The sequence below is a fragment of the Rhyacophila brunnea genome, unplaced genomic scaffold (genome assembly GCF_057557595.1).
Source record: "Rhyacophila brunnea isolate RB1 unplaced genomic scaffold, BYU_Rbru_1.0 scaffold_20, whole genome shotgun sequence".
Taxonomy (NCBI): Eukaryota; Metazoa; Arthropoda; class Insecta; order Trichoptera; family Rhyacophilidae; genus Rhyacophila; species Rhyacophila brunnea.
The window spans coordinates 35,920,577-35,947,158 of record NW_028232860.1 but is presented as its reverse complement, the minus strand read 5'-3'; the positions used below and the strand labels follow the sequence as shown (position 1 = coordinate 35,947,158).

Genomic DNA, 26,582 nt, shown 5'->3' with positions numbered 1-26,582 from the left:
ATCTATATAGGCCGTGTATTAAAAGATAAATGTCGGTTTCGATAATATGTTATGAATTTATTCTAAACCATATTTTGACACTGTCTCTTTAATAGTAAGTATAGCAGTGAATGATACCCCAGTAAAATTACATAATATATAGTGAAACAATCACAGAATCGCACGGTCAAATAATATGTATTGTGACATCCCCGGGAGTCGATCTCAGAATCCGCGGTATAAGAGGCTAGTGCTTTACGAATTAGACTACAGACGCATAATTATGTTGTAGGCACAAAATCTATTAACGTACTGTCAATTACAGGTAAAATATACATGCGTAGCTACTTCATTCTATACCTAACAGATCACCTATATATTTTTGTAACACAAGTGTTTTGTAACATCATAATATAAGTATATATTTTAAATTAGGAACTGTATTAGGAATACGAACATTAATTTATTTTTAAACATTATTTTTTTTCAGTTGTTATTATGACAATTAAAAAGTAACTACACAAATAAATTTAATTGTTTATAATAACAATTTTCACTAGGTAAAGGAAGGGTCAGTTTAATTCTCACTCTTTTTTTCATTTACATTAAATCTAAAAAATATGTAAGATTACACTTAGGTAATTATCCCAATACCAACAAATTATATTTATGATTATATCGTAACACTAAATAATGTTTTTAAAAAAAATGTTATTTATTGACACTTCTAAATTATATTAAGTATTATCAACACGTATTTATACCTATATAATAAAAAAATATTCATTTTATGTATAAATGGTTTATCTGATGATTGTGATATATCACCAAAATTAGTTTATATGTTTTAAAGCCGACGTCATGACTTGTCATCGTTGACTCTAAAAATATTCTATATCACCATTTTCATTACCGCTAGACTTAGAGATACAGTACGCGACTAGGTAACTGAAATTATTGAGGGAATGAAAAACCAGTTAACATCCCTTTTATCAAAATTCCGTAGATAACCGAGGGTGAAAACCAGTTTAAAAACATATGATTTTATTTAACTTGGAAAAATATACTTCAATAATAAAAAGTCACTCAAAATATTTATAAATAATATATCATAATTTTACACGTTTATGTGTAAATGTATTGTAACATTGTATTGTCCATGTTACAATAATTAATAATATTAAATTCTACAAATTAACTTCTTTCAGATATATTTCGATATTCGGTTATACTTATCACTATTATTAAAAGTTAAGACTGTATGGACCAACAGTTAATTTAGTTTAGTTAAATGATAATTATTTCAACCGTAGGAAGGTAGGTAACTATTATATTAGAAATTATTAGAAACTTTTTTAATGAAATTATTCACTTTAAAATATAATCATAGGAATCTAAAGACCTAATTCGGTCGTTGTTTTGGGTAGGAACCTACTCTTGTGGTATCTAAATGATTGAGTATAATATCTACAAGGTAGTGGATTTAGATTTTTGTAAATATTTTTTTTATATTTACCTATCTAAAATTTTCATATCTTTTTATTGTTAATATTGTGTACGTTATATCAATTCTCTATGTTATATATACACTATAATTAAACGAATAAATAAAAATGATTAAAATAATTCTAAAATATATTTTTGTTGAAAATCGTATACCTACACACGACTAGATAAAATAAATTGTGCACCGTGTAATTACTTTTATTTAATCACAAACAAGACTTGTTACTTTATTGTGTTTACCTGATTAAACTGAGTCACTTTTTAATCATAATGGCACTTTTAATGAGTGATTTAATGTACTTACCAGTGTTTTAATCTTCTTATGTAGGTCTCGCGTTGAAGATTAGAGTATAAAATGATTTTTTCTGCAGGTACTGTGTTAATTAAGCGTGTAATAAACAATAACTTGAAGAAAAAGTATTGGTAATATCTTAACAATAACAGTATAAGTACAATTAATAGAAAAACGAGAACAGAATAATTGATACTAATTATTCAAAAATTAATCCGGAGTATTTGTAACTTACTGTCGGGTTAGTAATATGTTGTAATTAATTGTAACGAATAACATTTGACTAAAAGGATAACAATTGATATTTCAGTCACAAGTTTGAGCAAATTATACTGTTGTTAGGAAACATAACAAAACCAGACGAAAAAAAAACAATTCGTCGTTTCTTCGAGTGCAATATAAAATCTTATATCGGGAATCTTATCCACTTGTCCAATAGTCAAGAGTTTCTTTTCACTTTTATCACGTCATCGCACTGGGGTATTCGTACAGTCAACTTGTCAAATTTGCCCAAAAAAACTTTAAATAGTTTTTGATCATTATATCACCCGAAAAATTAACGTTGCGAATTTCCACAAAAACAAGAAAAATCACTTTCCACAACGCAGCACTTACGTCTAAAAACAGTCACTTAAAAAAACAGTATTTATTTTGATGACACAAATAGTTATTTATTTAATTAACGTTCGGAATTATTTTAATGATTATATTTTAATAATAATATGAAAGTATCGGTTTTATTAGTAAAAACTTGATGAAATTACAGTTTATTTTTGTTTATTGAACTTATCACAAAACATTTATTTACATTATGATTTAATTTAATACTAGATCGAGTATATTATTATGAATAATGAATGTGGAGTATTGAAATTTACAATGTTTTATTTATTGTTTTAAAAAAACTATCTAATAAAACTTTAAATCAAATTTGAAAATAACAAAATAAAAACTACTTTGGAAACGAGGCGCGAGTGAGTGTGCGATTGTGTATATAAATATTTCCCGCGAGCGCGTAATCGGTCAAAAGTTTTCAGAGTGTTTTTTTTTGGGTGCCTTTTTTCAAGGCGAACGACCGTTCATTTTTTGCGGACGCACACTTTCTCTCTGTACCGACGCGTGTGGACGTCTTGCTGCCGGCGACGCCGTGGTCGAGCCTCCGTCCCGACGCCTGCGAGTGGGAAACACGGGACAAGTGGGGCGTCGCGAGCACCCGCGCACGCGCCCCGAAACTCACACAAAAACAACCCCTATTCGAATCACTCACAGACTTCATTTCCAAACGGACCCTCATGCGTCGCTTATTACTTAAAGGCGTCGTGCGTACCCTCTGGAAAAGAAAAGGGACGATCTCTGAAAGAATCCAAAGGCCAGACAAGGAGAGCAAGACTCAGTTTTATTTTCCCGAAGTCGGGGGCGGATTTTTTTATTTTATTTTTGACGATGCATTTTTTTAATTTCTTTTATTTTTTATTTTGCATCACAAAAGGATTATCGGATATTTAGGGAGGGCGTACACCTGTTGTTCTTGACCCCTTTCAATCAAGCGTTAAGCTTTCGATCGATGTTTTGACTCTCACTCGATTCCTAATCGATTGCATTCAATACAGTTGGGCAAATAATTGATTGTCACAATCGTTCCATAATCACTCCGTTCTTATGATTCATTATCGAATATGCGTAGATGTACCAGATTCATATTACAATGACCTCGCTACATATGATTAGCGAAGACTCATTAGAACAGTGCCAGGCTTAGGGAAGGAGATTTCCGAGACGCTGACTAATTTTGATTAATTCCACGGTAAAAAAATAAATAAAAACCATTAATTCCAACAACCAACGTACCTAGTAAAAATATCAATGTATCTCTTTCCTAGAATCACATACTATAACTAAAAATACTTATTATTATAATTACATGACAAATGACACAATATGATAATATTTGTAGTTAATTTTATGGTGTAGGTACAAATACGTACGTATTTATTCGAGTATTTAAGGTATGATTGTTAGCTAGATGCACCTATCTAATTTGTGTAAAAGATTCATATACTTAGGAATTAGGGATTTTCGTAGACTTTAATAAATGCACATATGACTGGATTGAACTGTTTCGAGGCCCCCTTTAAATTTTCTGGCGATTAACAATAACAATAAAATTTATAAAATTATGTTGAGTGTGTAAAAATGTCTAGGTACAGAATATAAATCATATCTAATTCATATACTTATTATAAATTTTACACGAGGCCGCACGCGGACGTCACTCACTATGCGTTACCACAAATTACAAATCTGGCGTTCATTTCAGCGATGGTTTGGACATGGGTATTTTAAATAAAAATACGACACACCAATCAATTACGCAGGGAAAGGTATATTACACAGAATAATCCATGGATTTGTGGGGAATATGAACGTCCACTACAGTGATGAGCAACTTTTCTTTTCATTAAAGCTAAACTAAATAAAAAATAAAAAATGAGTGGTTCATAGTATTTACTTATAAAATTCACATACTACCTTATGTGAATCGATTATTTATTAAAACAATATGCGGTCCGCGGCGGCTTGTTTATCGCTTGTCTAGTGATTGTTGTGTGCGTGTTGTCTAATGCGAAAGTTTGTAATATTTAAGAATACATTTAATTATAACCGAGAAAAATCATTTATTATGAAATGGATTTCGTTGTACACAGGTATTTTTTTTTAATATTATTATTCTCTGAGAATTAAGTTCACAATTGAATGATTGAAATCAGAAAAACTTTCTTTTCTATATAAGCAATGGGAAAAATAAATTAATCACCAATCCAGCCCGTGCGCAATTCTTTAATTTTCTCAAATTACGGAGGGTGGTGCGGCAGGGGGTAAGGGTCCGTAATGTGGCGCCAATGTCTGCGGTGGGCGATAGACGCACTTCTTGATAATATTCATTCATTCATCTAGCGACGGAAAATAGAAGTAAAAAAAAAACAAAAATTGACAGCGCCACGTGCGGCCCGTAGCGAAACTATTCGACTAAACGCGATGAGAAATAAATTACTTTTTTCACAAGGTGTTTTTTTTATTATTGTTGGTGATTTGTATTGAAAAGCTATCCGTAACGAGTTTCAGAGTATTACAAAGGTCAAGCTTAAAATAATACTATTATTTACTGATTTTTTTATATTAATAATCACTACAAAACGAAAATAACATAATCTATAATTCAGCAGTGAGTTAGGTACGTTTATCAGTGTGGGTGGTTCTGGAAAAAAATAGCAAAATAAAATATGTATTTTTCAATTGGGTAATTTTATTGATTGAATTATTATTTTACATAGTACAACGGAAACGTACGGATTTATTGAAATCTCACGCGTGCGTTATGCGCATCAATTGATAGCCGGAACGCAGTTATCGAGGCCCGTATTCACTCAAGTGACTTGCCAACCTAAGGCGCCGGACTGGTATTTGCAGCTAGTATACTCTTGACCTACACGGTGGAATAAGTTTCACTATGTTTATTTCTTGTAAAGTTATAAGCGATTTTAACCCTAAAACTTTTTTTTGGGTTTTAATATATTTTCTGTACACATTAATTGCCAGATTTCCATTCTACCATATATATTAATATCCAAGATAATTTTGATTCAATTAATTCCAAAGCAACACGTTACACTAACAACACGTTAGAACTGTGTAGACATAAGTACATTACACTAATTATAATACCAAAGTAGCAGATTATTAAAAATATTGTAAGATATTAGATATAGGTAATTAATTAATTAATTACATTTGGAAATTTGGAAACATCTCGGAAACAGACGTTATTATAAAACATCTTGAAAAAAATATTGCACCGGACAGTTAGTACTTGAGTTTGAATACATCCATTGTGCTTTACAAATTTTGCCATTTGCGCCCTATCTAATTATGACGAAATTAACTTTACTAATACTCATGCAACTGAAGTGCTTTTCAGGGTACCGGTTTGTGTGGTTTGAATCAAGGTAGGTACCTACTAATAATCGGTATGTTTATGAGATGTTTCGAAATTATGCATGTTCTATAAAGAATGTACATACTAAAATATTGTGAATAATTATATTTTATTAAATTAATGAATAAATTGAATCGATGTTTGATTGGTGGAACTCCATTATAATGGTTTTAAAATATTGACTTAATAATTTGTTATTTACGTTGATAAATGTTTTGGGCTATGAACTGACGTTCAAAATGACCCTAATATACCATAGATTCATTCTTATAGTTCTGAAGTTCAAATGTCAACATAAATAACATAAATGTTGTAACAAAAAACTTTGGTTTTAGATCTAGTTTATTTACCTACATAAAAAGTTATCACAAATACTGCAACTGATTAACTTGATTTAGTCTGTTTTTGAAACGATCAGTGAATCTGATACGTTGTTAATTTCATCTCTACATAATACGATCAAATCAACATATAACTTAGTACGAACCGTTTATATAAGGCTTTGAAAATGTAGATAATAATATTATATTTCTATTCCTCACTGTGTAACGAGTTATTTCACCAACAATGTCAAAATAAAAGTTATCTAGTTGTAGTATTGAGTTGATCAATAATGGTTAATATTGTGTCTAATCAATTGTACAATAAACGGCCCTATAGTGAAATTCTTGCAAAAATACTGTTTACAGTATGTATACAATTAATAAACTTCAAACCCTATTCGTTAAGAGCATACTTCAGTGAAACGGTAAATAATGTTCAACTATAGGTGCGACGAAATTTTGGACTCGCTGGCAATCGGAGAGCGAACGTCGAGCTGTGAACACGTAAATTTGTTTCGTGATGGTGACGGAGGTATTAATTCTTAAATTGTGTAAAGATGACTAAAAAACGTTACCCATTTACTTGAAAAAGAAAACATGTCAATGAATATATTATTATTGTTACAAATAGAATAATAAACAGAACATTAAATGGACGCATGTTTAATTGTTATGACAAATTATATTTCGTTCGGCCCGCGTCATTTACACAATCCGCGCATCGCCCGATATTTTTAGACCGTGCTCCAGCTGAGGTTGGAATGGTGAAATTCATTATTTAGATTTTTATAGGTTCGAATCCTGGGTCTGTTAGATACACGTATTGATTTAAAATTTGTGAGTCAGAGTTTGGACCTAATAGGTTGAGCAAGTGGCTAACATCCATTTCTTGTAAAGACAAAAACTCCGTTAATACAAAAAAGGAAATTCTTTCAAAAATAATATTTCAAATAATCTGAAAATATTTGCATTGCTTATTTTGAAAATTTCTAGTTACATTGAACAAACTGACTTCTTTCAAAGTATGTATTGTTACGTTGTGTTGTAATCGTGGACCTCTGACCAAAATGCAGCCTTCACCACTACTTCACGAAAGCTGGCCTACGAATTATTTCAACCTGTGTATTGACTGATATTCTAAACATAATAACGACTACCTAAGCTAATATTTGACTTTACAGTTTATTCATTTAAAGCCAATATAATATGGCATTCTTCAGTAGGTAGTTATATAATATATTATATACTTTCGGAAACTTTAAAAATCATAATCAATCTAAAAAGTTGACATACAGGTCCAAGCTAAATGCTTATTTTTATATCGTAAATATCTAAATGCTTTATAAGAAAATACCTGTTTTATTTTACAACGTTTTTGTTAGCTCGTATTCTTGTTTGTCCGGTGGTTGTTTGTCCGGTACAAATCTTGCAATCGATTTTTAACTAACTTCCCGACTAGCTAGACATTTGAAACTTTTAGAATATATCAGAACACGATGCCAATGAATTCTTTTAATACTTTTAGCCATCTTTAAGCGGAATTGAATTCATTTTCAGTTAATTCTGTTTTGTATGGAAAGTTATTTCAGAAAAATTCGTAAAAAGTAAAAGACTATTATTGGTTGCTAAGGGGGTGGTCCTACCAACAAAATTATTAATATATACGTGCGTTACTATGGAAATCAAAATGAAATGTCAAAATGACATTTCAGTATTCTATATTTGTTTGTTTTTTATTCATTTCATATCAAGTACAAGTTTCCCCGACCTTCAGGGCCCTCGTGGCTCAGGCCTCGGGAGCGCTGGGCTAATCACCTTGCCTCCTTAAACGAAACAGATTAACAAAACACCTACACAGCAGCCTCGGACGACAACCGGCTCTGTAAAACGACGACCTTGCATGGAAATGGACAATGAAACAGGTAGAGTAATCCTCTCTAACAACTCGAGTATGCGCATTGGGACATATAATGTTCGCACCCTGCGTACCCCCGGAAAGGACCTGCACGCCACACGCATCATGCACACCTATGGTGTGGACATCCTAGGGCTGAGCGAAGTGCGCTGGAAAGGAGCCGGGAGAAAGTTGATTGAGGGTTACTCTATTGTCTACTCAGGTCAGGAGCAATACCATCGCCAGGGAGTGGCAGTGTTGATGTCAAAGAGAGCGGCCCGTTGCCTCGTGAAATGGGAACCAATCTCGGAGAGACTGATACGTGCCTCCTTCAAGACGCCTGGTAGCTCCTTGACCGTCTTTCAGTGCTACGCCCCCACTGAGGATGCCGACGCGCAGACAAAGGATGCTTTTTACGATTCTCTCCACGCGGCAGTCTCCGCCATCCCCCGAAGAGACCGCGTGATTGTAATGGGGGATTATAATGCGAGAGTAGGAGCAGACCCGGTGCTTGGCCCCACGGTGATGGGACGACACGGCCTCGGTGACCCCAACGATAATGGTGAGCGGCTCGTAGAATTCGCCACTCTGAACGAGCTTGCAATCGGAGGCACTGTTTTTCCCCACAAAGACATTCACAAATATACGTGGACGTCTCCTGATGGACGCACGAGGACGCAGATTGACCACTTCTTATACAGCTTGAAGCACCGAAAGGAACTTCTCGACGTGCGTACTTACAGAGGCGCCGATATCCATAGCGATCATGAGTTACTTATTGGAAACATCCGAGTAAAACTCAGTCGCCAGGTGAGGCCTCCAAAGTGCGAACGAATTGACGTTGAGAAGCTCCGACGCCGAAGAATTCGGACCGACTTCGAAACTGCTGTACGAGATAGTGTAGATCGTATCTACGAGCGGCACAAATCTGAATCCGACCTCATTGAGGCGGACTGGAGCCTCATAAAGAGTGCGATTGTGTCGTCGGCTCGTACCGTCCTTGGTACCAGAAGGAGTGAGCAGCCAAAGTGGATGTCTGACGAAACGTGGGTTGAAATTGGTGAACGAGCCAGGCTGAAAGCCCTGAGAGACGAGGAGAGAGACCCCGACCGAACCGAGGACCGCCGGACTGACTACCAGACCCAAGACAGGGTAGTCAAACGATCCGTGCGGTTGGACAAGCGCAATTTTATGAACCGGCAAATTGAAGCGGCAGAGGAGGCAGCAAGCAGAAATGACACCAGGAAACTCTTCCGAATCACCCGTGAAGTCTGCGGCAGGCGACCACCGACTCCCGGAGCCATTCGTGGTCCCAGTGGAGCAATAGAGTCTGACGCAGAATGCGTCAAGAAGATTTGGAAGAATCATTTCTGCGGAGTGCTGAACCGCCCACCCCCCTTGGATCCCTTTGACATATCTGCGGAAGCTTTACTTTTGGACATTCCCCGAGCGACCGACATTTCCGATTGCCCGCCCACGCACACCGAGATAAAATCGGCTGTGAAAAGGCTCAAGAACGGAAAGGCACCGGGGGGAGACGGGATTCATCCTGAATTCCTCAAGTACAGCTTGAGCGCAATCCTGCACCCTATGTTTCATCTGATGACAAAGGTGTGGGAAGAAGAGCGCTGCCCAAGGGACTGGGTGAACGGTGAAATCATCACACTTCTTAAAAAAGGTGACCCTCTAAGCTGCGACAATTACCGAGGCATTACGCTACTCAGTGTTCCGGGAAAGATTTTGGCAAACATCATTTTGATGAGAATAAGAGACCCAATAATGCACGTCCTCAGGAAAAACCAAGCTGGGTTTCTACCTGGTCGAGCGTGTGCAGACCAAATCCACAACCTTCGATGTCTTCTCCAGCAGAGCCATGAGTTGAACAGTCCGATGGCCTGCTGTTTTGTGGATTATGAGAAGGCTTTCGACAGTCCGCACCGCCCCTCCCTCTGGATGATACTGGGAGCATACGGGATCCCTCTCAAGATCATTGCCATAATCAAAAGCCTGCACGAGAATAGCGAATGCTGTGTCAGAATTGGAGACACTGTCACGGAATGGTTCGGGGTCACGACCGGAGTCAGACAGGGTTGTGTCCTTGCACCGTTTCTCTTTATCATTCTCTTTGACTTCATACTACGGAAGTCAATACCACCCGACCGAGGCATACCTGTTACCCCCACGGTGAAGCTATGCGACCTGGAATACGCCGATGATGCTGTCCTATTCGACAACTCAATCGAGGGCATTCAAGAGACAATCGACAGGTTGCATAACAACTCCTCTCGCGTTGGTTTGAAAATCAACGCGAAGAAAACCAACGTCTTGTGCAATAGCACCTGTCCTGATCCAGATTTCCCTCTGATTAGCGATGGACAGAGCATCGAGAGCGTCGACAGCTTCAAGTACCTGGGGGTACACATCACGGGAGATGGCATTTTGCAGAAAGAGCTCGCTATCCGAATGGGAATGGCTGGAGCAACATTCAACTCGATGCGAAATGTCTGGGACTCACGATTGTACTCGGTCAAAACCAAATGCCGCCTATTCGACGCTTGCATTCTGACGGTGCTGCTTTACGGTAGCGAATCATGGCACCTTACGAAGGCTCAGAGCAACCGTATACTGAGCTTCGAAAACAGATGTTTGCGACGAATACTGGGTGTGCGGTGGTATGACTTTAGGAGCAACGAGGAGATAAGAGAACGTACCAAGCAGCCTCTCATCACGCTGAAAGTGAAGAGGCGACGTTGGACCTGGCTCGGCCACGTGCTGCGGATGCCAGAAGAGAACTTTAACCTGGCTTGCCTGTTCTTCAAGCCGACCGGATTCCGGCGTCCTGGAAGGCCGCTAAATACAATCTACAGAGTGTATACGGCGGAGCTACGGGATGCTGGTTTGACCTGGAACGAAGCAAGAAGACTGGCGAGCGACAGGGATTCTTGGAGGCGCCGCGTGGTGTCCATATGCTCCAGTTAAGGGGCGGATATGGGCAAAGAAGAAGAAGAAGACAAGTTTGAGCATATTGAGCATAATAATTCAACATAAAGTTTAAAAACGTTGTATTTAAAAAGTTCTTTTTATCTCGTAATTATTTTACATTACCTCCATGTGAACCTAAATGATACTATGCGTATTATGAACTGGATCTAAAAAGGTAAAAACCAACTAACGAATTAAGGCGAACCTCTACCTACCATGAGGAAATGAGGAATAGAGGAAAAATACGAAGCTTACAATTTGAGTAATTTTTTTGATAAATTACAATTTAAACTGTATTAATTAATTACTTACTACAATTTTTAATATTGCCTCTACGTCCTCATCTTTCCCATGGGTACCTTAACTTAAAGTCATGTAAATTCAGTTAAAGCACATTTGAGTGCATGGCGACCTTAGTCTTAGGTAACTGCTCCCGAGACATTCCCATTCACAAAATAAGATGCTACACATCATACATAGGGTCCCGTGATACGCCAGATTAAGACAGGCTGTGGTGCGGGGCGGGTGTGGTTTGGTGGGGCCATTAACTTCAATGTATTAATTAATAAACATGTATATGAAAACTCGATTTGATACAAATAGGTAATAAGGATTTCAAGTTATACCCATTCATATTTTTATAAAAATCGATGTTTTTTAAAATACACATAAAAATATTAAAACTATGAATTACTCAAAAATACGAGTATCTTCATTACAATATAGAAAACCTAATAAACTAAATTTTAATAATATATATATATCCATCAATGACATATTAAATGGACAACTCACTTCATGTCGGCGCACACGAGAAATTGTACATGAAAGTCATTCAATGATGTATAGGTAGACGTCACGTGACCATAGACGTATCCATTTCCATTATGCGATACAAGCTTCGAGAATTTATAGTAATATAACCTTTATTGTAATGGCGTATTAGTGTCATTGCGTTAGAAACAAATTCTCGGTTACTTACGACTTCTCGGAGATTAGACGCAAGTGAGCCCAGCGCATCACAGACGGCTGTCCAATGGTTTCTGTCATTCAATTGCATTGAATAAACATTCATCAATATCTTAAAATGGCATTTTATCAATAATAAATAATACTAACACTTGAAAAGTGATATCCCATCTTTCTTGGAGTATTTAGTAGATTTTTTTTACAATTTTTACTAGGCACATTGGCATTTTGTAACACAATAATAACGGCGGAGTCGAAACCTGACAGTCAGAAATTTTGTATGGGCAGACCCAGCGGTGTCGCCAGACTGCTTGCAAGCAGAATGTTCATTTGAGCGTAGGATACCGATATTAAAATATGAATTTCGCCATCCGGCAGACCCGACACAAAGTGAGTGTCATTTTATTTTCCAGATGCTTCGTCCATATTAATGTCATTGATATCCATAGATGAGATCCTTTTTTTTAAGTTTTAAGTAAGTTTTCTTTGAGTACCAAAATGAAAGTATTTCTCTTTTTAATGTTTTCAGAAAATTATCAAAAAAATGTCTCAAATTGAAAGCTTCGTATTTTTCCGCTAGGTGCCTCTGGTAGGTAGAGGTATTGCCTTAAACGAGAGTTGAAAATTAATATTAAATTCTGATATCTAATATGAATGAATATAATTATAAATAATATCAATATTTTTTTACGCTAGACTAGGTACCTACGACTACTAGTGCTACATACACACGGCTTCGTGAATAAATCTCGATAGGATTTGTACGGTGCAAAAAACTGTGAAGAACGGGAATTAGTGTAAATAAAAATACCATTATGAAAAAATACAATAAACATATTTTTAAAAAAGAATTTAAAAAAAAATGAATATTTTCATAATAATTCTAATAACTGTGTTATTAAGTACTTTCCGATAAATCACCAATGCATTGTCGTGTTACTAAGAAAACATTTTTGGTATTTCTTTTTTGCACACGGTGTCGCTGAAATTTTAATATTGAAATTTAAAAAAAACATTCTATTTACATTATAGACAGCAAACATTTTTAATCAAACACCGCTAATCGTGTTTAAACAACTGTTATTTATTTAATTCGTGCGCACCTATTTAATTATACGACTTAGCCTTATGATAGTTAATGAGTGCACAATAATTATTAATTATATAATGATAGTAAAACTGTGTTATTGTTGCAACTTGTTTATTGCAGTTAAAATATAGTACACCAAACAGTGGCGCCCTGCACCCCCCAAACATAAAAAAATATCAGAATGATTTTCAACATTGAAATTGAAAGCCAATAAACTATAATACCTTGGGCTTAGACAAATAAAAACACGGAAAAACAATTATTTGTAATTCTCCAGCACCCTTTTTAGAAAAAAATCTTAGATTTTAATTTCTAACACAAAAATTTCTAAACACTAATGTCGGGTTTTTTTAGAAACCCAATCCCAATTAATTATAATAAAGATGGGGTGATGTAATCTACTATGATCATACGGAACATACACGAGACGTATGAGAGTGTTAACAGGTAGCATCTACTGCCATCTAATATTAATTTGCTAGTATATATATCTAGTTACACTGAGCTAGGGAACTCATAAATAATGGACACTAAAATACCTAACGGATAAGGAGAAGCAGGCAACTGATCTCGTGTAAGGAAGAATACGTTATACGTCGAATACTGACAACTGTTCTCGGTTTATGCAATGACGGTCATTTAATATTGGTGTATTACACACACTATTGCAAGTCTATTAATGCGTGGTTCATTTTCGTAGGACACTCAGATAGTCAAAACACTGCGTCAAAAATTACTGTATTGGTATATACCCATATAGCCTATCGGAATTATATTTATTATCTGACATTACACTGAGCTGTTGAAAAATCATGTGATTTAATTAAACCTATCTGATTTTTTTTTAAATAAATGTCTATGCTTACATAGTAACCACTTGGTAAAAAAAATGTTTTAAGAGTAAAATAAAATACTTATTTATATTATATTCAATTAGCCAATTGTCGCTTACAAGGTTACGATAAAGGTGTGTTGAAAAGCAAACAGCTTGATGCCAATATATAAGAGAAATCAACGTTGGAATGTTTCGATAAACACAGTTTTCGTTAAAAACACCTGTGATTACATTGTAATGCAATCAATAATAAAGTTATTCTTATTAAACAATTTTAAAGGTAAAAAATCTTAAAAAATGTAGATATATTTTGGAAAAGGTTCACTGTTAAGTTTTGAAATTTAAAAATTGACAATTTATGACATAAAATAGACCTCTATTGAATTGACTAGTTATCGTCGAAAAATAGTGAATTCAAACAAATATTATATATATATATATATATAATAAACCAATTGAACGAGTCATCCAATATAAATATTTACTGATATGGCTTAATAAAATATGGGACCAGTCTCAGAAAATACGCAAACTCAAAATTTCTTGGACTAATCGGTGTTCTCAAACGAATAGATAGGGATAGAGAAGTTCTGAATGGTATCAAAACCAAAAAATCTGTAGTACGAGTACCTTGCCACATTATAAGAGGACAAGGAAAGATAAGATTGATGTTTAACGTAATATAGGACGACGCCACATTTCGTGATTGGTATGAGTTTAGCTACACCCAACTAATCAGGGTAGAAGATGATAGAGCAAAGATCACCCTAATGATGGTCGTCTTCCGTTACGGATAGGGATTGCAATACCGGTATTCCAGTATTTATCAATACCGGTTTTTAAAATCCATAATACCGGATTTTTTGTATTAAGAACGCACACTTGTTTACGTTCTTGAAAATGAATTATAAGTTATGTGCTGCTGAAATGCAAATATATTGAGTGAATCCAACAGAGGTGAAAAAATTATAAAACAAATTTCATCAAATATATTTATATAAGTAATTGTCACGATGAATTATCATAATATTATTTCGAAATAGAAAACATCCGTGACAAAAATGTTCAATTATTCTATAATAATTAGTGATGAATGTACCTACAAGCGTTGAATTTCAGAAGCTTTTCCGGCAGCCGGACTTATTTTCATTTGATGAACTTTTGAGGGCTTTAGTTAAAATTATCAATAAGTATATTCAAATTGTTTGTAAAAAATCACTAGTTCTAAAATACAATTATGATTAATACATATTTTTAAACGTCAACATAATAAATGTAGGTTGGTTTTTGCTATAAAATAATATTTTAAAAAGATTATAGTAGCTATATTTATTGATAAGCACCTACTTCTGCTTTTTTTCAATGTTTAAGAAATACCGGTATTAATACCGGTACTGACATTTTCATTCGGTATTGCAATCCCTAGTTAGGGATCATACGGTGAGAAGAAGCGGTCTTCCAAGACGTATTGTTTATTGATGAATCATTAACTAAGTATACCCATCTTCCAGTATGTTTTCAACAATGTTCTTAATATCTTCTTTTAAAATACATTATGTAATATGGAAGAAGCCTCGCTACGTAAATCAGAAACAATATTGGTAAATTACTAGCACGACAAATTCTGCCAAAGAATGGTACCCAATCTACTTTTTAATTAAAATCTTGGTGGGTAATGATATTAGTAATATTATCTATATATATCTGCGCATCTATTCTTATACACAAGACTGCTTTCGGCCGCTACAATAGCTATCTAGGGTAGGTTTGTATCGAAGTATTACCACTTATTATAACAATTACAATAGGTTAGCCGTCTAAACAGACAAAACTGTCTATCTCGCTCTAAAATTTACTACAGCCAAAGAGGTGCTGTTAAAACATAGCACTTATTGTAATTGTTACAATAAGTGCTAATACTTTGATACAAACCTACCCTAGATAGCTGCCGCAGCGGCCGAAAGCAGTCTTGTGTATATAATAGATGCGCTGATGGTGTCAGACTCAGAAGTTATCCAAATTGATTTATAAAATGAATTAAATATATTTTTTATTCAATACCCACTGAAACTTAGAGTAGCACAACGTGGCATGGAGAGGTGCATGCTGGGCATAACGCGAAAGGACAAAAAGAGGAATGAGTGGATAAGGAAGCAGACAAGGGTTTACGATGTAATAGAGTTTATTAAAAGCCTTAAATGGAGATGGGACATGGACACATAGCTCGAAGAAGAGACAATCGTTGGACAAATCTAGTCATCCAGTGGTATCCAAGAAGTACAAAACGTCCGCAAGGTAGATCTAGAGGCCACTAGATCGATGAAATGATAAATTTTTGCGGAAGTATGTGGGAACGCAATGCACAGGTTCGAGAGAAGTTGAAGCAGCTTGAAGAAGCCTTCATTCAGCAGTGGATAGATTCAGGCTGATGATGATGATGATGACCCAATGAATGTTTCTTTTTAGACTGAAGTAAATGATTTAAAAGAAACCCTTTTACATCTCGGTTCAGAGTTGAAAAGAAATCCATATTAATCTTATTTATAGTAGTGGTGAGAATGTATCTACACGTGTATTGTGGGAGTTCAATTACGGTTTGTCGTGGCGAGAAGACAATGATTTAATTTGTTAATTTTAAAGTCTTATTCAGTTACTTTGAAGCGATATTATGTGGTCTGCATGATTTAGATTTCTTCTGCCCGTGTTTATGGCGACTCAATTTTGAAGTGACCCTTAAAATAAATCCGACGTTTGCGAGTTTTCACGGATACACCTATGTAACCGTGGGACGGTAATAAAACAACAGATCCAATTTACCGGACCATAGACAGATGGATTCCCTTAGAGGCCTAGGGTATGAAGCTTTGTATATAGGATAGTTATTTGATGCCGACGTAATTGAGAAGATATTAATAAGTCTTAAAATAAATCATTTCGAAAAAATTGACACGTCTGTAATATTCTTTGTTTCGGTGGAGGATAGGTATTGCAGATGAAAGACCGTAGTATTTGTTCGTGATGATGGAGGAGGCGAGAATTTCTTTACTGTTTCAAATAAATAAAGGGTACAATAATTGATGCAATATAATAAATATAACGCTAGTTCGGTGCGATGTGTCTTTAACGAAAAAATTGTAATCGAGTGAGATGTCTAATCGATTCTGACCCGCTATTTATACATACATATTTGAGAGTAGTTATACGGAAAGCAGCCAAGCCACACAAAACTCAAACGGAGATAGAAGCACTTTTATGTAAAGTGTGTTTCTTTAAATCCACAGAGCATCTGTATACTATTTATACCTTTTGAATGATAGATATTATATATTTATATGATTTTATATAACTTATAAAGACTTACAAAAAACTTACAGTCAGGATTTTAATAATTCGGTAAGTACATAATATTATCATTTGGCTGCTTTTTGCAGAATGAATATGGCATATTTTTAGAACGCATTTATATGACATTTTTGTATGACAGCAGCTTGGTTGCTTTATGTAAATAGAAAATGTCATATTCTGCGATTTGCAAAATCTTTAAAACGCATTTATATGACATTTTTGTATGACAGCAGCTTGGTTGATTTGTGCAGAACGTAAAACAAACGTGTGAGATTATGGAAATCACAATAACTCATTTTTTCAAAATTGTGGCTTGGCTGCTTTGTGTATAACTACGCTCATTTACACTATGAAATAATATGTTGAAATTATTATGAAATAAGTAACTTTAATTGGCAATGTTAAGAAATTGCAGATCGGCTATCTGGATTGGATCGGAAGTTAATACCATGTACCTACTTTACCTACTCTATGAGAGTGTGCAATGCGAATGACAACAGGTACCTACATGTTATAGGTATATAGTTTTTTTTTTAAATCTACATGATTTATAGATAAATATCGAAATAATTTATAACAAATTTGGAAATAAATCTAACGGGTAAAGAAAGAGAAGCAGGCAACCGATCTCGAGTGAGGAAGAATACGGGATAAATTTAAACACGTTTCAAGAATACGTCATACGTCGAATACTGAGAACTGCTCTCGGTTTATGCATTGACGTTCATTTAATATTGGTATATTTTCCACACTATTGCACGTATATTATATAATGCGTGGTTCATTTTCGGACACTCACACATTCAAAATTTACTTTATTAGTATATTATAGCCTGCCGGAATTGTATTTATTATCTGTTCTGTGTTACCTATAATGGATTCACACGAAAGCAGTGCGGAATTAATCGTACAAAATGTCAGTTTATGTGTGGTGGATTTCTCAAATTGTGTTTGCGAAAAGTGTACAGCCCACAGCACAACAATCTTGCATTTATAACTGCCCGTAAAAAAGAAATGGACCCTTAAAGAAAAATTGGCCTTCAGTTTCAAAAGCGGCCTCCGCGAGAATCGAAACGGCTTCGCATCTAATTCGGAATACTCCCTTCCGAGCTGTTTTGAATCGCACAATAAGAACGGCATACCAGACGTTCTCCAACTTTGACGAGTATTTGTTAAAAATATTTTGAGTGGGTACCAGTTGCGAAGAGTCCATAGTAGGCAATTATTTAAAGCCCACCTTCTTAAGAAAAATATTTTTTAATTGCATATTGACATATTATTTAAGTATATTATAATCATTTGATTATTTTATATTCTATAAAAATAATTTAATTTACCAACCACAGATGTCGTATAATATATTGGAATGTATTATACAGATTAAAAACAATCTGCAAAGGTTTAGAAAATATACAACAGCACACCATCTGTCTTCACGTAAATAAATGTCAGATTATTTCTCAAAGAATTGTGATATTTTTTCGTATGGTTTTTATGTCACGTAACCTCAGTCAGTCTACGAATTGAATGAAATATGGTAGGCTTCTATGGCAGAGCCTAAAACCTTCGCACATAATATTGTTTTCATGACTGCACTTTGTCCAAAATAATTAATAAATAGATAATTTAAAAAAATAATTTCCATGGCGTTTAAATATTAATAAATATATATTATTATATTATATATATAAATATAGTTCGACTGAAAAGGTGTGCACAATTTTTGTCGGATCACCCATAGCATACCTGAACTATTATGGTTTGGTTTAGACAGGGCTTAAATGAATTTTAAAAACTAACCAGCATCTGAAAATTGTATTCTTAGTTAAATGAAAATAAATAAGTATGACTGACAAAGTTTAGTGTGCATTATTTATGTCGAATCTTAAAAACTTATCACCGCCCCTCGCCACTGCCGTAATTATTATAAGTACAACATTAATTGTTATAAATAATTAAATGTAAAATTATCTAATTGAATGCAAATGAGACGTCATTCAATCCCAAGAAAATAAACGTGAATTTATATAAAATAAGCAAATGCTCCATGAACAACGCGTTACTTGGTCTCAATACTATACTGTCATCTGTTACTAGTAGAAAAGTTCACGGCGATAATTTATACGGCGAACTGCATACGTACAATTTACCGGACATACAATTTTTATGCATCTATTTTAACCTGTTTTGATTTAAAACTCACCCTTCTTATTACGAGGGTTGTTTTTTTTAAAGATTCAGAATCCCCTCGCTAACCATCTCTTAACAATAAAATTGCCCTCAACATCATTTCCGACGAGCGCCCGCGAATAAAATAAAAAACTTTTATGGTAAGACATGGTTTGACAATGTCACTCTTTACACTCAATAGGATAACCAGGTAACTGATTCGCCACGAAAGTGGAGTGATAAAAACCCTGAAAACAAAAGTAAATTACAACCTGTATTAATTTATTGATAATACCTGTATTGTTGTTGTTTCTAGTCTACTTTGTTTGGCGACATGGCTTACCGTCGCATGACAAATCTAAGAAGTCAGTGATGACACGTTATTATATTATTTATTTATATATTTTTTATTACGTGCATTTTCCTTGCATACTTATAGTACCTAAGCATTTTTTCACCTCAGCAAAATTTATTAGTTTAGGTATAAGTCGGTTATAGGGAAGCCAGCCGGAGAAAAGCGGCAAGTAGCGCTCAACTAAATAAGAAAGCCCACAATATGCGTGGCGTAGGCCAGATAAATATTAAAGTGTCAAAATCATTAAAAAATAACGTATCCAATGACTTAACAGTAGGTACCTACCAATAAATAAATCACCATTGATTGCAATTGTGTATTAAAAATGTATTTTCTCAGCTAGATCTGAGATATTCAGTGTAACATTTTCTATCGTGATGGGTTCAATAACAAAGGCTGGATGAATGCACGATGGAAGAAATCTTAGTCAGTATTTTATCTTGTTAGAGAACTGTCACTAAGTATAATAGTGCCTCGCGCAATAACACCTACCTCGCTGTTATCTTGTATCACTATATCCATGTAAACTGTACCTGTCAATACGTCAAATAAACTCGAAATCTCCGCCAGCAATGTCACGTTGTAAACGTCTTAAATTATAATTTTGTAAAGTTCACTATATGTAAAATAAATAATAATAATTACAAGATAAAAAGAACTTTTTATATACAACGTTTTTAAATTTCCTGTTGAATCATATAAAGTTGACTTGACTAGCTTAAACGATCAAAAAAAATTGTACTTGATAGAAATAATACTGAAATGTCATTTTGACATTCATATTGATTTCCATAGTAACGCACGTATATATTAATAATTTAGTTGCTAGGACCCCAGACCCCTAGCAACCAATAATGGTGTCGAAATAACTTTTCATACAAAACAGAATCAACTGAAAATGAATTCAATTCTGCTTAAAGATGGATAAAAGTATTTATAAAATGCATTGGCATCGTGTTCTGATATATTCTAAAAGTTTCAAATGTCTAACTAGTCGGGAAGTTAGTTAAAAATCGATTGCAAGATTTGTACCGGACAAAGAACCACCGGACAAATAAGAATACGAGCTAAGAAAAACGTTGTTAAATAGGTAAGTAGGCACCAAAAAAACTTGCAGATAATTTGAAACTTTAAATACAGGATTGTGTTATACCTTAAGGGCATGACTTTGCCTAGGGTCATCTCTGCGTATCTGAGTGTTTATGTCATGAGCACATTAATTGAAGGGATTTTGTTATGGTTAGGGTAATATTTGATACTTCATTTGTGTATGATTTCGGTACAGTTTAATAATTATTTGACAAGTTTGAAGTGTGTTGAGTCTCCCTTTTGAATGTGTTTTTCCGAATCGTCGAAGACTCGAAAATTGTCAGTATGTTGCAAGGGCGAGCGGTCACCTGTCGCAGTTCGGCTCACAACGTGCGATTTTTGTTTTAAGTGGGCACTTTTCTCGGCATATGATTAGGTGCAAACTCGGCGCGAGCGTATGAGACGCCTTGATGTTATTGCGGTATTACTTTTTGGATATCTTTGCCCCGAATGTAAATAAAAAAGGCATTTAAACGCCTTTTGGAATGGAGGCCGGTGTTAAATTTTACTTTGACTCGTAATGCAAGGGACATAAAACGACATACAAACAGCTTTTATCATTTTGCCCGGGCGGAGAAAATGTGAGGAAAAATCGTGAGAACACAACGGAAAAGCTTTAAGATAAATTTTGTCTGTTTTAACTTAACAATAAAGTTATAATTATATTGTTAAGGTAGCACTCTTCCATTTTCAAAAACACATTTAGCCCGAGATACATTTGGACTGCTCGAGATTAAAATTATTAAAGTATTTTTTATTAATTGACGTACAGAAGATGCAGTAGGCTACTTCTTGTGCTCACAAGCTTTTAGTAGACCATAAAAGCACCGCACATATTATAAAATATATTATTAGGTACCTATTTACACCATTGGCGAAGGGAAGATGTAGGGTGTTAAGATCCGCCATAAATGGTCACACGTATTTTTTTTCATTGAAACTACAATTAAGACTATAATTTACAGCTGGTGTTAGTGTGAGGCCTCAGTGCCAGCGTTCGGCGCAGCGTTGAGCGTTTTGCGCAACTTAAACGTATAAATGTATAACCAAAAAAAGACATTGTCTACGAACATTTTCATACACGGTTATACGTTTGAGTTGCGCAAAACGCTCAACGCTGCGCCGAACGCTGCCACTCAGGACGTACACTTAGTTAACAATTCAATTAAACCTCGCGAAAACCTAGCCAGAACAGATAATAGTTAAAAAAATATAATCTAAAATTATGCAATTAAATCATACATAACTTTAAATATCTTATAGATATAATATTTTTTTTGTCTATTATACTTTGGTTAGGCAGGGCTTGATGAATTTAAAAAAACGAACCAATAATATTATGGGTCAGATGTATTGTTAATCCAATAAAAAGTGTGCACAATTTTATCGCATCGCCCAAAATATACCACAGCTATAATGGTTTGGTTTAGGCAGGGTTTAATTGATTTTTAAATACTAACCAATACCATCTGTAAATTGTAGTCTTAGTTCAATAAAAACTAATACATATGACTAACAAAGTTTAATGTGCACTTTTCATGGCGGATCTTAACAGCCTACCTCCACCCTTCGCTACTGATGTACATTGATGTACAAAAATGCTAGCTATTTCTTGACGGACATTTCAGAATAGTGTATTTATTAGGAAATCTCTTATGAAAGTATGTTAATTAGGGTAAGTAATAATAATGATTATTTGTGCTAAATATATGGTACATTTGAATGCGTGAATAATATGCTTATCAAAATACGTGCCGAAGCTATACAGAAGAAAATAGGTACCTAGTTAACAATCATATCGTATACTTGTATAATATATTATGTATTTTATATTAAATTTTGTATGGGTCAGAAGTAGGTGATCGTAAGTATCAAGTCATACCTATTAAATCGATGTTGTTATTGAATCTATCTCAATGCTATACGGACATATTGTTCCGATACGACAGCTCACGGTTAACTGTGATACGTACAATTTACATGTAACCGCTATTTTTGCTCAACACTATCGATGTAATAATATGATGTAAGTATTTTAAACAAAATATCTTTTTGAGTGGAAACACTAAATTAAAAACGGTAAAAAAAACTTTTCCTAATTTTCCATTTCCGCAATAAGTGAAAGGGTAAAGTCGGGTCATCGAGTGCAGAAGCTTTTCAAAGCAGCTTTGTGTCAGATAAAAAAGAAACTAAGTTTACAGAATACCGAGGGTCCCCTACATTTCACTATGTCAGGCTTCTCCCCTCACATAATAATGTTAACCATCGATGCGATGAAGTTCGATACATATCGTGATGTGAGTGACCAGTGGTGGAGCACATAATAGGGTAAAGGTGGCGAGGAAATGTCTGACAATTAATAAATTTGATTAATTCGGTCAGGCGTAAAAATTAAATTTATTTGAAAATTCCAAATCGATGGCCTAAGTTAATATCTCGTTGTGACTTTTTACAAATTGTGCAGGAAGTATTTTTGACTTTTTAAAAATGATGATTTGTCACGTCGTGGTAAATACACTGGATATGCACCAAGAAATATTTTAAACTTTTTATCTCCCAATTCTCTATTGAATAAAAAGTTGGGGAATGTTGAACTTTTGTCCTCTCATAATATGGCAGATGTATTTTTATTAGTTTTTTTATATATATTATTAACAACCATGTCCTTGCTTTTTCGTACAATAAGGTTGTTTGCAAATCGCAAACACCCAGGTTTTGAGGAAATCTCATAAATATATTGTGTCCTCACCAGGAATCGAACCCATACCTTCAGGATGGAAGGCCAGCGACTTACGCACTGCAGCACGAGAGCCGTCATGGCAGAGATATATTATTTTACTGGTTTTGATACTATACAAAACGTTGCGGTCATTTTCTATTCGTTTGAGAATGTCAACATATTTTACCACCCGATTAATCCAAGAAATTCTGAGAATGCGTCCTATACAGCCACATCTCAAAAGCCTCCACTCTCCCTAACATCTCCTGGTTTAAGGTCCAGACCCATAATATAATAATTTCCAACAAAACTGAAATTTAGGTGTCATGCTTTGCCCTTCAAATACTTTTTATTCTTCTTCGTTGAACTCCATCATGACTGAGAATAATGGCCAGGATATTTTAAATTTCAAATAATATCCTACGCGTACCGTAACCCCACCCTGTGAAAATTCTTAGTGCCACCACTGCAGCTGACCAACATTTGCCAAAAATTCGCGCAGATTAGATACATACCCATGTAGCTACCTGGTATTTAGGTAGAAATCTACCTACCTATAAGCCTTATGTTCTACATGGGGGAAATTAAATTTTACACCTTCACATCATTTTCACGGTCACTGAAATATTGGGTCGTGGGTAGATGGGTATAGCTTACCTATGTAAAGCCGGTCATAGGTACAATTTTAATCAATCGATTTATACACCCTAGTCTGCGATGATAGGTAGGTATACTATGTAAGAGTAATATGTCGTGCAGGCCAACATAGTTTGAAACGAACGTCAATTTTGACACTAAAATATATGCAATTTTTATGCAGAGCTTTTAACACAGAGCAGCAATAAATAGAATTCCAATAGGCTATAATTATATATACCAGTACAGTAAATTTTGTCACAGGGTATTGAATGTGTGCGTCTCCTACGAAAATGAGCCACGCATTATAGACGTGCAATAGTGTGTGTAATACACCAATATTAAATGAGTATTAATGCATAAACCGAGAGCAGTTGTCAGTATAACGTCAGTATAGACGTATGACGTATTCTTAACACGTGTTTAAATTTATCCCGTATTCTTCCTTACTCGATATAGGTTGCCTGCTTCTTTTTATCCGTAAGGTATTTCAGTTACCATGAGTTCCCTGGGTTTTAAGCTTAAGCCATGTCGCACATTCAAAATCGTTTCGTCTTGATATATAAGTACATAAATAAAAATAATATGCAATGTTGCAACTATTTTCCAGAACAGTGACGTCATGTGGCAGGCCGAAACGAATGAAAAAGTTGCTTTTGCATTCGTTCCAGTACGACTGTTTGGAATTAAACCTACGCCCCATGTCAAATGAAATTTGTTGCTTGCGACACCAGTTGTTTTTTCAAACTAAATTGTCGCATTCGAGCAGTGGATGGAAGAACATTAGGTTACATGTGTTTTGTGAATACCAACAAAATCACAGCGATATATTAATCGACGTGTCGCAGTCGAGACGAGTTTTGATGTGCGACCCGGCTAAGGGGTCCGGAACATCTCCAAGTCTACGATGCAATATGTTGTTTATTATCGGAAGATAAAAAAGAGAACCTTACTATATTACACGTGCAAGGACCGATTGGAGTATGACCTACATTAGGCCCACAAGAAACGGGATAATAAAATATACCCACCCTTTAATTATTATTTGTTGAAAATAAGTAGGTAACAGTTTTTTGTATTTCTTACTTATTTTATATTAATTTCAGTAAAATCAATTTTGTATTTATAGAATGAACATCTGGTGTTAGGATTCACACAATATCTACAGATGTATTGGCGAGAAAAAATCTCAATGACGTTTACAAATAAAAGTACTTAACGCAGTTTGTAAATTAACCCTTATTACAAAAATTGCAGGTATAGTTAATTTTTTCGTCAAATTCATCTGTACCTATTTAAGTACCTATTTATTACAAAATAATAAAAAAATGGCAGTGGTCCGGAATAACGTTCTTAAAAAAAAGGTTCTTGTCGCTTTACAGGAAGCCAGCGGCAAACAAATTTTTAAAATAGGCGCTATACCGGATTATTTGTTAGGTTAGGTTAGGTTTTCATTCTTGAATTCATGAATTTTGCCAAAATCGACTATGAAAATTAGCGCAGTTCCCGTCTGGCTTCCTGTAAACCAACTAGTACAAAAAAAAACTATCTGTGGCGCTGTCGACCCAAAACCAATTAACAATAAATTTTAAATCATATTTCGTTGACACCGATGTAATGAGCAAACACTCTCATATATAACGATGACGTGTTGATGATGAGGAACGATGTGTACATCTTAAGGCGATACTTCAGTGAAATGGCAAATAATTTTCAACTATAGGCACGACGAAATTTTGTACTCGCTGGCAGTCTGAGAGCGAACGTCGAGGTGTCAATACGTCAATTTGTTTCGTGATGGCGACGGGGGTATTAATTCTTAAATCGTGTAAAGATGACTAAAATCGTTACCCATTTACTTTAAAAAGAATGCATATGAATGTATTATTATTGTTACTAATAGAACATACGTTAAAGTGCCCACCACCACCCGTCATATATGCACAACCGTAGAACAATAAACAGAACATTAAATGGACGCATGATGGATTTATATGACAAATTATATTTTGGTAGGCATGCGTCATTTGCACCCGCGACCCGCAATCCGCGTATCGCCTAGCCACGATCTTTTTAGACCATGCCTCAACTAAGGTATAGCCTTAATATTATTATTGAAACTTTTACTCTTTCCGAATTCTTAGTCCCCATAAAATAGAATGAAGTTTTTCGGAAACGATTTTTGATTTAAAAAAAATCCTGTTAACAAAGTTAAAAGTAATTTCACCGTGAATGACCGTTTGAAAGATTAAATTCTATTCAATTGTAAGTAAGATAGGTTTAAATACATACATAAGTATGTAACTCTATGTAAAAGGATAATAAACGAGAAGTATAACTTGGAAGTACTTCGTTAAAATGAGCAACGAAAGTTAGCCATTGTGAAATGCAAAGAACTTAAAAGA

At 34.7% G+C, this 26,582-nt stretch overlaps 1 protein-coding gene across 5 annotated transcripts in view; it reads right to left on the bottom strand.

Moving 5' to 3' along the window:
- Window positions 1-26,582, bottom strand: part of pros (homeobox protein prospero) — a 306,677-nt gene that overhangs the window by 270,366 nt on the left and 9,729 nt on the right. For 4 of the 5 annotated variants that reach the window (XM_085948167.1, XM_085948169.1, XM_085948170.1 and 1 more), the window contains exon 1: window positions 1,790-5,903. The exons of the other annotated variant lie outside the window; for it this stretch is intronic. The gene's annotated coding sequence lies outside the window, so the exon portion shown is untranslated. Of the gene's footprint in view, window positions 1-1,789; window positions 5,904-26,582 lie in introns of those variants that run through there. 5 annotated transcript variants of the gene reach the window in all.